This window comes from Ictidomys tridecemlineatus, chromosome 6, assembly GCF_052094955.1.
Source record: "Ictidomys tridecemlineatus isolate mIctTri1 chromosome 6, mIctTri1.hap1, whole genome shotgun sequence".
NCBI lineage: Eukaryota > Metazoa > Chordata > Mammalia > Rodentia > Sciuridae > Ictidomys > Ictidomys tridecemlineatus.
In genome coordinates this window covers 31,329,393-31,341,990 of record NC_135482.1, presented here as the reverse complement: position 1 = coordinate 31,341,990, position 12,598 = coordinate 31,329,393, and the positions used below count along the sequence as shown (strand labels likewise).

At 36.0% G+C, this 12,598-nt stretch overlaps 1 protein-coding gene across 8 annotated transcripts in view; it reads right to left on the bottom strand.

Annotated features, from left to right (window-relative positions):
- The window catches only part of Mgat4c (MGAT4 family member C), a 786,744-nt gene that overhangs the window by 353,382 nt on the left and 420,764 nt on the right, over positions 1–12,598 (bottom strand). For all 8 annotated transcript variants that reach the window (XM_040280229.2, XM_078053048.1, XM_078053046.1 and 5 more), the window contains one exon: positions 2,522–2,584. The gene's annotated coding sequence lies outside the window, so the exon portion shown is untranslated. The remainder of the gene's footprint in view (positions 1–2,521; positions 2,585–12,598) is intronic.

Below are 12,598 nucleotides of genomic sequence, written 5' to 3'. Positions count from 1 at the left end.
TGGAAAATTTTAAGTTAGCCATTTTTCCTTCTATGTGAAAAGCACAATTTTAGGATGGTGAGAACATGTCAAAAATATGCCCATTACATGTACTTTGCAGATGCTCTAATGGTATTTTTTCCTTAATATTATGAACTAGTTTTCTTTGTCTTTTTATTTTTCCATAAGAGAAATGCTTACCAGAACATTTTGAAGTTCTACAATAATATCATTAAATATTTTGATTCTGTGCTCCTGTTTCATAGGAGGCCTTAAAAGGTTTTCAGGTCACAGTCTAATTTAAGGATTGGGAGATGTGAGGAATATCTCATTTAAATATAGTGAATTATGCATGAAAGATCTAATAGGTTCCCCACAGCAATGCCCTAATTATGCTTTAATTCATTAATAGGAAAATTCTGGTTTATATTGGATGCTCCACATTCTCACAACTGGGACAGAATTTAAAGAATTATACCTCGTAAATGCAGAATAAAATCATGATTTTTATCCACTTGAAAGAATCTTCTTTTTGCCACTTCATGAAATGATCACATTTGTTTTGCATTGCGATACAGAATATAATGAACAGTTTTAAATTTTAAAAAAATAGAGAGAACATATCAGTTTATGTTGCTCATTTACCCACACTAAAGACTGTTGTCATGGCATGCTAAAAATACTTTAGAAAGATTTCACTGATTGCTTCCATTTAACTGCCACTTTGCCATTTATTGACTTAATTTTGCACAAAATGAAGCACACTTAAGACCCATGATAAGATATTAGGTTTTAGTTCTACATACCTCATCATGGAAATAATAAAATGAAGAAAACCTTTTTTTTTTTTTTTTGGTACTATATTTACAAAAGAACCCACATCCAGAAAGAAAAATCCATACTAAAATCTCTCAGCATAATCTTAACACACACAAATAAGCATCTCTTACTTTTATGCTCTGTTCAAATTAAAGCCAGTATCTATTTCATTTCAGAAGGTATGCCATTGTTTTACAAAATACACCCAGTAATAAAGTGGAATTTTCATAGATGAAAACAACTGTAAATTGGGAGTGGGGGTGTTGGAAGATCTTTCTTTTCTAAAGCTTTTTGTTTAATGAGTCTTGCTTTAAAGCAGCTCTGGATTTTTTTTTTCTTCAGAATAAATCCATGAGTTTAAGAACATCTTTTCTGTTTAAATAGATAAAGGAACCATAAAAGTATATTCACCAGGATCTAGATCTAGGCCAATATATGTTTGTGTATATATATAATCATTATCAGAATAATTGACTATGGTAACAGAAGTGTTGATTTAATTTTTTTGTTGCAAATACTTGTATATTAAGAGATAGTACAGTTTTGGTCAATCCTTTTACTATTGAAAAGTTCCAAGAGATCATCTCACATATATTCAGATTATCAGCTTTCTAATAGATATAAATTCAAAAGCAAACAGCTATATGAATCAAACATGCACTGCCCAACAGCATGGGTCTGAGAACCCCTGAACGTGACCTGCTCCCAGAGGAAAGCAATTTAATGCTCCGTTGCACACAGAACAGTATGTATGAATCACAAAACCTTCAGATAAATTAGTGACAGGTACATCTGAATAGGATTTCTTCTAAGTCTCTTATCTACAGCCAGGCAAGCTTGTTTTACCCTCACTTTCAAAGATAACTCCATGTGGCCTGTCGCCTTGGCAGTTCTCACAAAGCAAACAACCCCCATCATCCATTATTGGGGGGAAAAATCCCCTTATTATTTCAGTTACTGTGACAGCAAATGGGATAAAGTGAAAGCTATCTGCCAGTTGAAAATTCATCAGTCGATTACCACATCTTATATCTTCTCTAACTTTCACAGGCTGTGTGCTTTTTGCTCTTTCACTTTTATTTTTGACAGTTCTGATATCCCAGACTTATAGCCATTGCAAGGTTCAAGAACAAAACAGCAGGTTATCAAAGACAACTTATCAGAGGCCATACAGGGAAAAGAGATGCCAACCATTAGTGAGTAGCTGAAAGACAGATCTAGACAGAGGGAGGGAGAACAGTGTATCAAGCTTTCATCTTTAACTGACCATTTATTCTGTTTGAAAAAACTCTGAGGAAATTTTGAGATGCTAAAGATATATTCCAAGTACTTAGGGATATTGGTAACAGAGAAAATTAAAAACAATAAAACCAAACCAAACACACACACACACACACACACACACACAGAAAAAGCTTATATATGAGGGATCATATTGATGTACCTTATCAACTATAAACACATTGGAATATCAAAACCATACAAAACCAAGTGCATTAAACTAAATATCAATAAATAGCGTAAAAATTCTTTATCATCTGCAAAGTCAAACATTTATTAACTACTATAATTTTTTTAAAAGCAAACAATAAAACAAATTCTACTGTAGTCTACAATTATACTTACTGGAAACCGTCTCATTATTTTAATAAATTCCATGTCATGTCACTAGGTCAATGACATAGCATTAAATAATTCAATATCACAAACCAACAAGACTCACATTTTAGGTTCTGTAGAGATAGTCCTTCTCATACAAAATCAGGGTTGTGCTTTCTGGGCGAGTCTGTGTTAAATCAAAATGACAAAAATCTTAGTTTCCCATTCTACTGCCACTTAGAATGCATGCAAATAAACTTCCATCTAGTCAAGGGGAAAAAAATTGCATTAAGGAGTACTGATTTGTAAATTTGGTCTTTTCAAATGTAGATGATGTTTTCCCCTCCTCTCCCCACATATCTTTGCAAAATTTCAGGAATGAACTCATTACTGTAGAAATTCAAGTAAAGCTATGGTCAGTTAATGAAATTCAGGCCTGGGATTAAGCTCCATAAACATGCAAAATAGTTGGGCATCTGCAATTGGGAGAGACATGGTGATGCTGGAATCTAAACAAAATGAGCCATATAAATTAATCAAAGTACAATATGATAGATTTAACTAAGTTAAATGTTGTCCTATATATGAGGTGATTCATAGTATTTCAAATATGCAAAAAATAAAAGCAAAAATAACTTGAAAATGTTACCAATACCATATCCAAAGACACTTTGGGGAATATAAGTATAGCTACTAAATTTACCTTCTTTGAAATTACACAAGTTTAATTAGATTGGATATATTTCCTTTATAGCCTCAATAATTCAAGCAACATTAAACACCATTTTAAATATGAAAGAATTTCAGTTAACTGGCAATAAAAATTATTATTTCTGCTCTAACTACTACGCTTATACTGATTTATTTACAATGTACTTCAAAGTTATCAGTAATTTCTTAAAAGCTTTAGTAAATACAGAACTAAAATGCTCAATTAAAATGTTAAACTCTACTTGTGCAGCACCATACTATATTAATATTATTTTATTTTTAGGAATTAGAAAAACTAAAAATGTAATCAGAACAATAGATTTGAATGTTTAAGAAGTTAAATGTCAGGTAAGTATTGTGTAACTGTTTATTTGAATTATGTCAACACAAAGTCATAATGATTCCTTCATTATTATATGCCAAGATTTTGATGCTTCATAATGAAATGTTACATTTTGCTGGTTAATTATCCACTAACTCAACAAACAGATCTTGACCAAGATGCCCTTTTCATTCCCTTTTGCTGGATCAAAATGTAGACAGGCTTCTTACTATCTCTAAGCCCTGACCTTCTTATTCTTACTTACTTTAGAAAACTTGCAATTGTAAATAATTTATCTTCCCCTTTGAGATGTAAATCTTCTTCCTGTCTCCTGCCAATTTTGCTATGCAGAAAGTCTTTCTCTTAGACCTTTGGAAAAGTGATCAAGAAAATAGTGCCCCTAATTCCTAGTCTCTATGAAAAAGTAGGAGCCCAATTTAGATAAGCATAATTAGCAAACACTGATGGCTAATCCCATTGACCAACCTCCCAACTAATGTCCTCTAACACTTTCCACTTAATCACTCAGACTGTTAAAGATCCTGCCAATCTTTGTTTTAGCAGTTAAATTCAATCTCTTTTTTTGTCATTCGGAAGTAAGCTGTCTTCACCGGTTTAACTCTTGAGTGCAATTTTTCTTTCACATTCTCAGGTGTCTATTGTGTGTTAGCAGGAATTCTGTTAATTCAGTGGTGAGCAAGACACAGTATTTTTCTTCATAGCACCTATCATCTTGTGAAAGACAGATACAAATAAATTCACATTTAAAATAGATTGTTGTGAGATTCAAGATGGCAGGCTAGAGGGAGGCTGCATTCTGAGTCGCTCTGGGACCTGGGATTCAAGTAGTGAAAATAATGTTTCTCTGTCAATGATTAGAAGATCCCCAACAGCTGCTCCCCACAGGAATCATAGCTACCGTGCCTCAGCTGTCAGCACAGGACTCCCAAAAACTTGTCCACGCAGGTCCTCCCGAATAGGACCCTCCGGCACTATCAGGACTCCTGGTCACTCCTCCCACAAAGGAATCTTGTCTGCAGCTCCCAGAAAACCTGGCAGCAGCCCAAGTGCAGAAACTAAGGCTGCCACTCCTGTGTGCACCACTATCTACAAACATGGGGCTCCTCCAGTCGCCTCCATCTTGGGGCACTGCAGCCACTGCCACAGTCCCATACACGTGGTAGCCTGCACCTGGGAACATTGCACTGGGTTCCATGACAGCTGCCAGCCATATTACTGCATGCCACAGAGCTGCATTTCTGAAAACACCACTCAAAGCAAAGGCCTGACTCTACCCTATTGCTGAAAGCAGACACCTCCATCTTGGGACACCTTCTTTGCCATCTTTAGTAGGGGCAACCCAGTTTGGAACACTGGCTGGAGATTAGAAACAATATGAAGATACTGAAAGTCCCCAACTCCCCCTTCTCCCCAGCAGCCACTAACCTGGTACAGTGCCTGTGGCTACAAAGCCAATCTACAGCTGCTCTGTAGCTCAGAAAACTGGGTTGCAAAACCCATGCACAAAACCCAGGCCTGGACTGCCCAATACAAAATAGATCTCCTACAGGTGTGTAGCCCACAGAGCAGCAGCACAGGAGACATCTGGAGAGAAAGGCTTTTGATTGGAAAACGGAAAGGAAAGGGAGGGGGTGAGTGAAATATAGTTTAGAGACTAAATTAAAGACCAGGAATTGTGAGGTCTATAGGAGATAAGACCAGGCGCCCACATCACATGAGCGGGCCCCAAAGGAGGTCCTTGGGGTGCAGTCTCCATTGGGGACAAGCACATACTATGCCCCACCTCCAGGAGCCCCATCCCCAAGACCAACCCTCTCACCCTAATAACCTTCACCATCCTGAGGGTGGATACCAGCAAACAACAGACAACCCCACCTATTACTTAAGAAGAGAAGCCTGGAAGATACTGATCTCCAACAAATCAATCCTTGTATTTTCCTTTGAGATTTGTTTTTTCTTTTCTTTTTTTCTTTCTCTCTCTTTCTTCTCCTGCCCTTACATCCCCAACATTTGTGAAACCAATTACTTTTCATAAATTAGTCTCCTGAGGATTGGGATGGTTGAATTGTATATTACAGTAGTGTTGTATATTCTTTTATCTCCTATTTTTACATTATTTACTTTTCTTAATTTTTTTTTGTACTCTACTGCCTTCCCACTTACTTGTATTCCCCAAATCACTTTCTTTCTCTTCTCCTGCTACTAACCAACTTCTTCAGATTCCTATTCCACACTTTCTAAGATGTAATAACTCTATATCCTCAACTCTTAGCCCCTCAACATCTCATACTCATCCTCAGTTTTTTTTCCTGCCATCAGAAACTGTAGACCTTTTGGCCTTCCAGAGACTTGACTCTTAGGTAAAGACATCCACAAACTGAAGACGAAAGGTTGGGGGAAAATATACCATTCACATGTACTGTGAAAACAAGCAAGGGTTTCCATCCTCATATCAAATAAAGTAGACTTCAAGCCAAATTTAATCAAAAGGGATAAAGAAGAACATTTCATACTGCTTAAGGGGACCATACATTAACAAGACATAACAACTATAAATATATATGCCCCCTCAAGATGGAGAATCTACATTCACCAAACAAACTCTTCTCAAGTTCAAGAGTCAAATATACAACAACACAATAATTCTGGGTGACTTTAACACACCTTTTTCACCATGGGATAGATCTTCCAAACAAAAGCTAAACAAGGAACTATAGAACTCAATAATACAATCAACAATTTAGACTTAAGAGACATATCTAGAATATTTCATCCATCAATGAGCAAATACACTTTCTTCTCAGCAGCACATGGATCCTTCTCTAAAATAGACCATATATTATGTCACAAAGCAACTCTTAGCAAATACAGAAAAGTAGAGATACTACTTTCATTCTATGAGATCATAATGAAATGAAATTAGAAATCAATGATAAAATAAAAAAATAGAAGCCATTCCAATACCTGGAGACTAAACAATATGATGCTATTGAGTGAAGAATGGGTTGTAAAAGACATCAAAGAGGAGACTAAAAAATTCTTAGAGGTAAATGAGAACACTGATACAACATATTGAAATTTTTGGGACACTTTGAAGGCAGAATTTAGAGGAAAGTTCACTCCTTAAAAGAGGAAAAAGTCAAAAAATAAATGACCTAACATTACATCTCAAAGACCTAGAAAAAGAACAAATCAATACCAAAAGCATAGAAGACAGAAAATAATTAAAATCACAACTGAAATTAATAAAATTGAAACAAAAAAATGAAAAAATTAAAAAACAAAAAGTTGGTTCTTTGAAAAAATAAATAAAATTGATAAAACCTTAGCCAAGCTAACAAAGAGAGAGATAACTCAAATTAGTATCATTTATGATGAAAAGGGAAATATCATGATGCACACTAGAGAATTACAGAAGATAATTACAAATTATTTTTAAATATACTCCAATAAAATAGAAAATATTGAAGGCATTGACAAATTTCTTGAGTCATATGATTTGCCCAAACTGAATAAGGATGATATACACAAGTTAAAGAGATCAATTTCAAGTAATGACATAGAAGATATCATAGAAGCCTACCAATCAAGAAAAGTCCAGAACTGATGGCTACATAGCTGAATTCTACAAGACCTTCAAAGGAGAACTAATACCAATATTCCTCAAATTATTTCATAAAATAGAAAAAGAGGGAACACTTCCAAACTCATTCTATGATGCCAATGTCACTTGATTCCAAAACCAGACACAGACACATCAAAGAAAGAAAACTTCAGACCAATATTTCTGATGCAAACAGATGCAAAATATTCTTAATAAAATTCTGGCAAATTGAATACAAAAAAATGTGAAGAATAAATGCAAAATGAACAAGTGGGGTTCATCCCAGGGCTGCGAGGTTAGTTCAACATATGGAAATCAATAAATATAATTCATCACATCAATAGACTTAAAGATAAGATTCAGATGACCATCTTAATATACACAGAAAAAGCACTTGACAAACTACAGCACCCTTTCATGTTCAAAACATTAGAAAAACTAGGGATAACAGGAATATGTCTCAACATTATAAAAGCTATCTATGTAAAGCCCCAGGCCAACATCATTTAAATGGAGAAAATGAAAAGCATTCCATCTAAAAACTGGAACAAAACAGGGACGCACCCTTCCACCATGAAAATCTAGCCAGACAAAAGAAATTAAAGGGATTTGGATAGGAAAAGAAGAACTCAAATTATAACTATTGGCCAATGATATGATTCTATACTTAGAAGATTAAAAAAAAAAACTCCACCAGAAAACTTCTAGAACTAATAAATGAATTCTGCAAAGTAGCAGGATATAAAATCAACATCCATAAATTAAAGGCATTTCTGTACATCAGTGAAAACTCCTCTGAAAGAGAAACTAGGAAAGCTACTACATTTACAAACTACCTCAAAAAATAAAATAAAATAAAATACTTGGGAATCAACTTAACGAAAGTAGTGAAAGACCTGTACAATGAAAATTACAGAAGGCTAAACAAAGAAATTAAAGATGACCTTTGAAGATGGCAAGTTCTCTCTTGTTCTTGGATAGGCAGAATAAATACTGTCAAAATGACCATGTTACAAAAATCACTCTAAAGATTTAATATAAGTCCAATCAAAATCCTAATGACATTTCTCATAGAAATAGAAAAAGCAGTCATGAAATTTCTCTGGAAAAATAAGGGACCCAGAATAGGTAAAATAATCCTTCGTAAGAAGAGTGAAGCAGGTAGAATCACTATACCAGATCTTAAACTATACTACAGGGCAACAGTAACAAAAACCATGGTAGTGGCACCAGAATAGACTGATAGACCAATGGTACAGAATAGAGGACACAGAGACTAATCCACCTAATTACAGTTATCTTACAATAGACAAAGGCATCAAAAACATAGATTGGAGAAAAAATAGCCTCTTCAACAAATGGTGCTAGAAAACTGGAGATCCATATGCAACAAAATGAAATTAAACATCTATCTCTCACCATGCACAAAATACAACCCTTACAGTGGATCAAGGATTTAGGAATCAAACCAGAGACGTTGTGTCTATTAGAAGAAAAAGTAGGCCCAAGTCTCTATTGCTGCAGTTCAGCTGAGCCAAATAACTGGGAGGTGATAAGCAACTTGTGAAGGTTTAAGTGGGAACTGCTTTATTGCGGAACAGCTGAGGTATATATATCTGATTTACATAAACCATGACTCACTCAGCATCATCCAATCATAGTATTGCTCCCCTACCGATACAGCAATCAGCCAATAAGGAGTCCCCACCATCTTGATGGCTCAGTGATGTTGCCTCACAAGCCACTCCTCCTGGCAAACTGCCAGGCGCCATCTTGACTTGGTCGTGGCCTCCAATACTCCATTATGTCGGATTAGGCCCCAACTTCCTTAATAAGACTCCTATTGCACAAGAATTAAAATCAAGAATCAATAAATGGGATGGATTCAAACTAAAAAGCTTCTTCTCAGCAAAAGAAATAATCAATAAGCTGAATAGAGAGCCTACATCTTAGGAGCAAATTTTTACCACTCACACATCAGATAGAGCACTAATCTCCAGGATATATAAAGAACACAAAAAGCTAAACACCAAAACAACAACAATAAACAAATAGCCAAATCAATAAGTGGGCCAAGGATCTGAACAGACACCTCTCAGAAGATAATATACAATCAACCAACAAATATATGAAAAAATGTTCAAAATCTCTAGCAATTAGAGAAATGCAAATCAAAATTACTCTAAGATTTCATCTCACTCCAGTCAGAATGACAGCTATTAAGAACACAAACAACACTATGTGTTGGTGAAGATGTGGGGAAAAAGGCACACTCATACATTGCTGGTGGGACTGCAAATTGGTGCAGCCATTATGGAAAGCAGTATGGAGATTCCTTGGAAAGCTGGAAATGGAACCACCAGTTGATCCAGCTATCGCATTCCTCAGTCTCTACCAAAAGGACTTAAAAACAGCATGGTATAGGGACACAGCCACATCAATGTTTATAGTAGCATAATTCACAATACCTAAATTTTGGAACTAAACTAGAAGCCTGTCAGTAGATGAATGAAATAAAGAAACTGTGGTATATATACAAAATGGTATTTTACTCAGCATTAAAAGAGAATAAAATCATGGCATTTGCAGGTAGATGGATGGAGTTGGAAATATCATGCTAAGTGAAGTTAGCCAGAGTTGGAAATATCATGCTAAGTGAAGTTAGCCAATCCCAAAAAACCAACGGCCAAATGTTTTCTCTGATATGAGGATGCTGATCCATAATGGGGATGGGTGGGTGCATAGAAGGAATGGAAGAAACAGGGTAAAGGGAAAGAAGGAGAAGGGAGAGAGTAGGGGCATAGGAAAAACGGTGGAATGAGATGGACATCATTACCCCAAGTACATTTATAAGGACATGAATAGTGTGACTCTACTTTTTGTGTAACCAGAGACATGAAAAATTGTGTTTATATGTGTACTATGAATTGAAATGCATTCTACTGTCACATATAACAAATTAGAATAAATAAATAAATTTTAAAAAAAGAATTACACACTGAGAGGAAGCCAGAAAAAAAATGAGTTAGACACTATAAAATTCCATTTACATAAAATCTTACAAAAGCTAAACTAAGCTATGATGACTAAAGCAAGTCAGTGGTGGCCTGGTGACTACATGAGGGGTGTGGGAAGGGATGGAGGAAGAGATTTCAAAGAGACACAGAAAAGTTTTGTGGGGAATGCATAGATTAACTTTCATGATCACAGCAATGATTTCACATATACCAAAATATCAAATTGTATAATTGAAATATGTAGAGTTTATTGTGTGTCAATTATACGTCAATGAAGCTCTTAAAATATTTTAAGGTATGTGTAATAAGGAATGTAAAGACGATGTATATTAAACTTTTATTTTCTAGTAAAAATATAAAAGAGATTGTTGCCAGTACCATGCAGAAAAGAAAGGACAGACCTGACTAAAAGTGAAACAAATGATGAAAAATACCATTGATGCCATCTTGTAGGAAACTGGGATAGAGAAAATGCTCCAGGTAGGAGATCCATTATGCATGAGAGACTTAGAGGAGAAGTGAGCATTGCAATGTAAAGGAAAAAAAATTGGGAAGAGGCAGGACATGAGTCTGAAATGAAACAGCAGGGAGCTAAGGAAGGATGCATTGAATCATACTTGCTCATTTTTATTTTAAACAACACATTCATAGGAGAGAGAATGTAACCTAAAGATCACTGCTGAAGGCTCTGGCGTCAGGCTCTCAGGCTTTGGAATCTGCCTGTGTCTCTCACAATTTGTGTGATATTAGGCAACATGTCTAACCCCTCTAAACCTGTTATTCCAGCCCATAAAAGGAGACAACAAGAATACCTGGTGAGGTTTTGTGAGAATTAAAAGAGAAACTGCACATAAAATATTTAACATAAGTCTTGGGTACACAGAAAATAATTTATGTTGTTGGTGATGATGGTAATAACAGAAAATAGTCCACAGTATTTATGATGAGGTATATACTGTATCCCAGGCCTTGAAGGTCTTGGTGAAGTATTTGAAAATAAGAGAAATTGCTGACGTTTAAAAAAATGGAGATATATTGTTAATTTTATATTTGAAATACATTTTTTAAAAAAAACCAAAAAACAGTATTCTAGCAGGGCTCTGAAGTACCCACCTGCAATCCCAGCAGCTCAAGAGGCTGAGGCAGGAGGATCATGAGTTGAAACCCAGGTTCAGCAATTTGGCAAGGCCCCAAGTATAGGAGGCCAACATAGCAGGTGACCAGCATTTGCTTCCCCTTCTGATCAGTGTGGAACTGTCCCTCACCCCGTGACCTGGTTGCTTAAGTAACTGAAGATGGTAGAGGGTAGAGAAAATGCAAATGTGTCTTCATACATGGGTGTGACTTCCTACATTCCCAGGGATCGAGCTACACTCACCTGTTCCTTTGTGATATTACCTCTTGCCCTGTTTGGGATAGAATGTCCCATGGAAATGCCCTTTGTGTGTCCCCTTCTCCTAACTGACACCTTCCTAGATGTCAGTCAACCTGCTGACAGCAGATATCATGAAGCAAAACCCAGCCCCTTGACACCTGACCCCTTGCCTCATTTGAATGGCCTCTCCTCAATCAAAGAGGTCAGCACATGCTCCTTTCTCTCTTTCTGCAGGTTATAAGTGGTTATAAGTATTGTCCTCATTTTACAGATGACCTTAAGGTCAGAGGAGCCATCACAACACCCCCAAAGAAAACGGTATTTCTGTCTCTTGTGAGGTTATTTCATGCAGCGCAGATCCCCTGGAATGACCCCTGAGTGTTTTAGTCCCATGCAATGCGGCAGATGGTGTCCCTGAGTGGGCAAGTTTGAGTTTTTAAGTCGTCGGGAATCACCTGGAATGAGACACCTAAGCAACTCAGCAAGACTTTGTCTCTAAATAAATTATAAAAGAGGGCTGGGGATGTGGCCCAGTGGCTAGGTGCCCGTTGGTTCAATCCTTTGTACCAAACAAACAAACAAAAATATTGCATTCTGATGACAGAAAAATGTTTTGAATGTTGGGAAGTCAATTTTATAACCAGGCAAGATATGATAATGGCCTGAGAACATATAGCAGAAACTGAAATTCTGTTTGAGTAAATATTGTTAGATATATTAATTAAAAGCCAATATGTGCAGAAGTGATAAGTTTATAATCAGATGGCCTAATAATAGGGTAAATATATTTTGCAGCACCAGGGATTGAACTCTTGGTCTTAGGCATGTTAGGCAACTACTGTAACAGTGGGCTACATCCCACCTCTAAACAGAAGTACATTTACCTATTTTTAGATGATCATATATATACTGTGTGTGTGTGTATCTACTTTGGTTTTAAAACTGTTGTCTGAGTGTAATTAGTAGTAGCAGGAAAAACTTTTAACTAATAAAAGTGTCCTGGTTTGGATGTTGATAAACTTTGTTGTAGAAGTCTTTGTGAGAATCAATTATGTTTCATAAGGAAGTTTTGTTTAACCAAATAGATCAGTTGAGTGGATGCCATCTTTATTTTGTATAATACAAAAATAAAATCAAGAGAAATAGCTAAT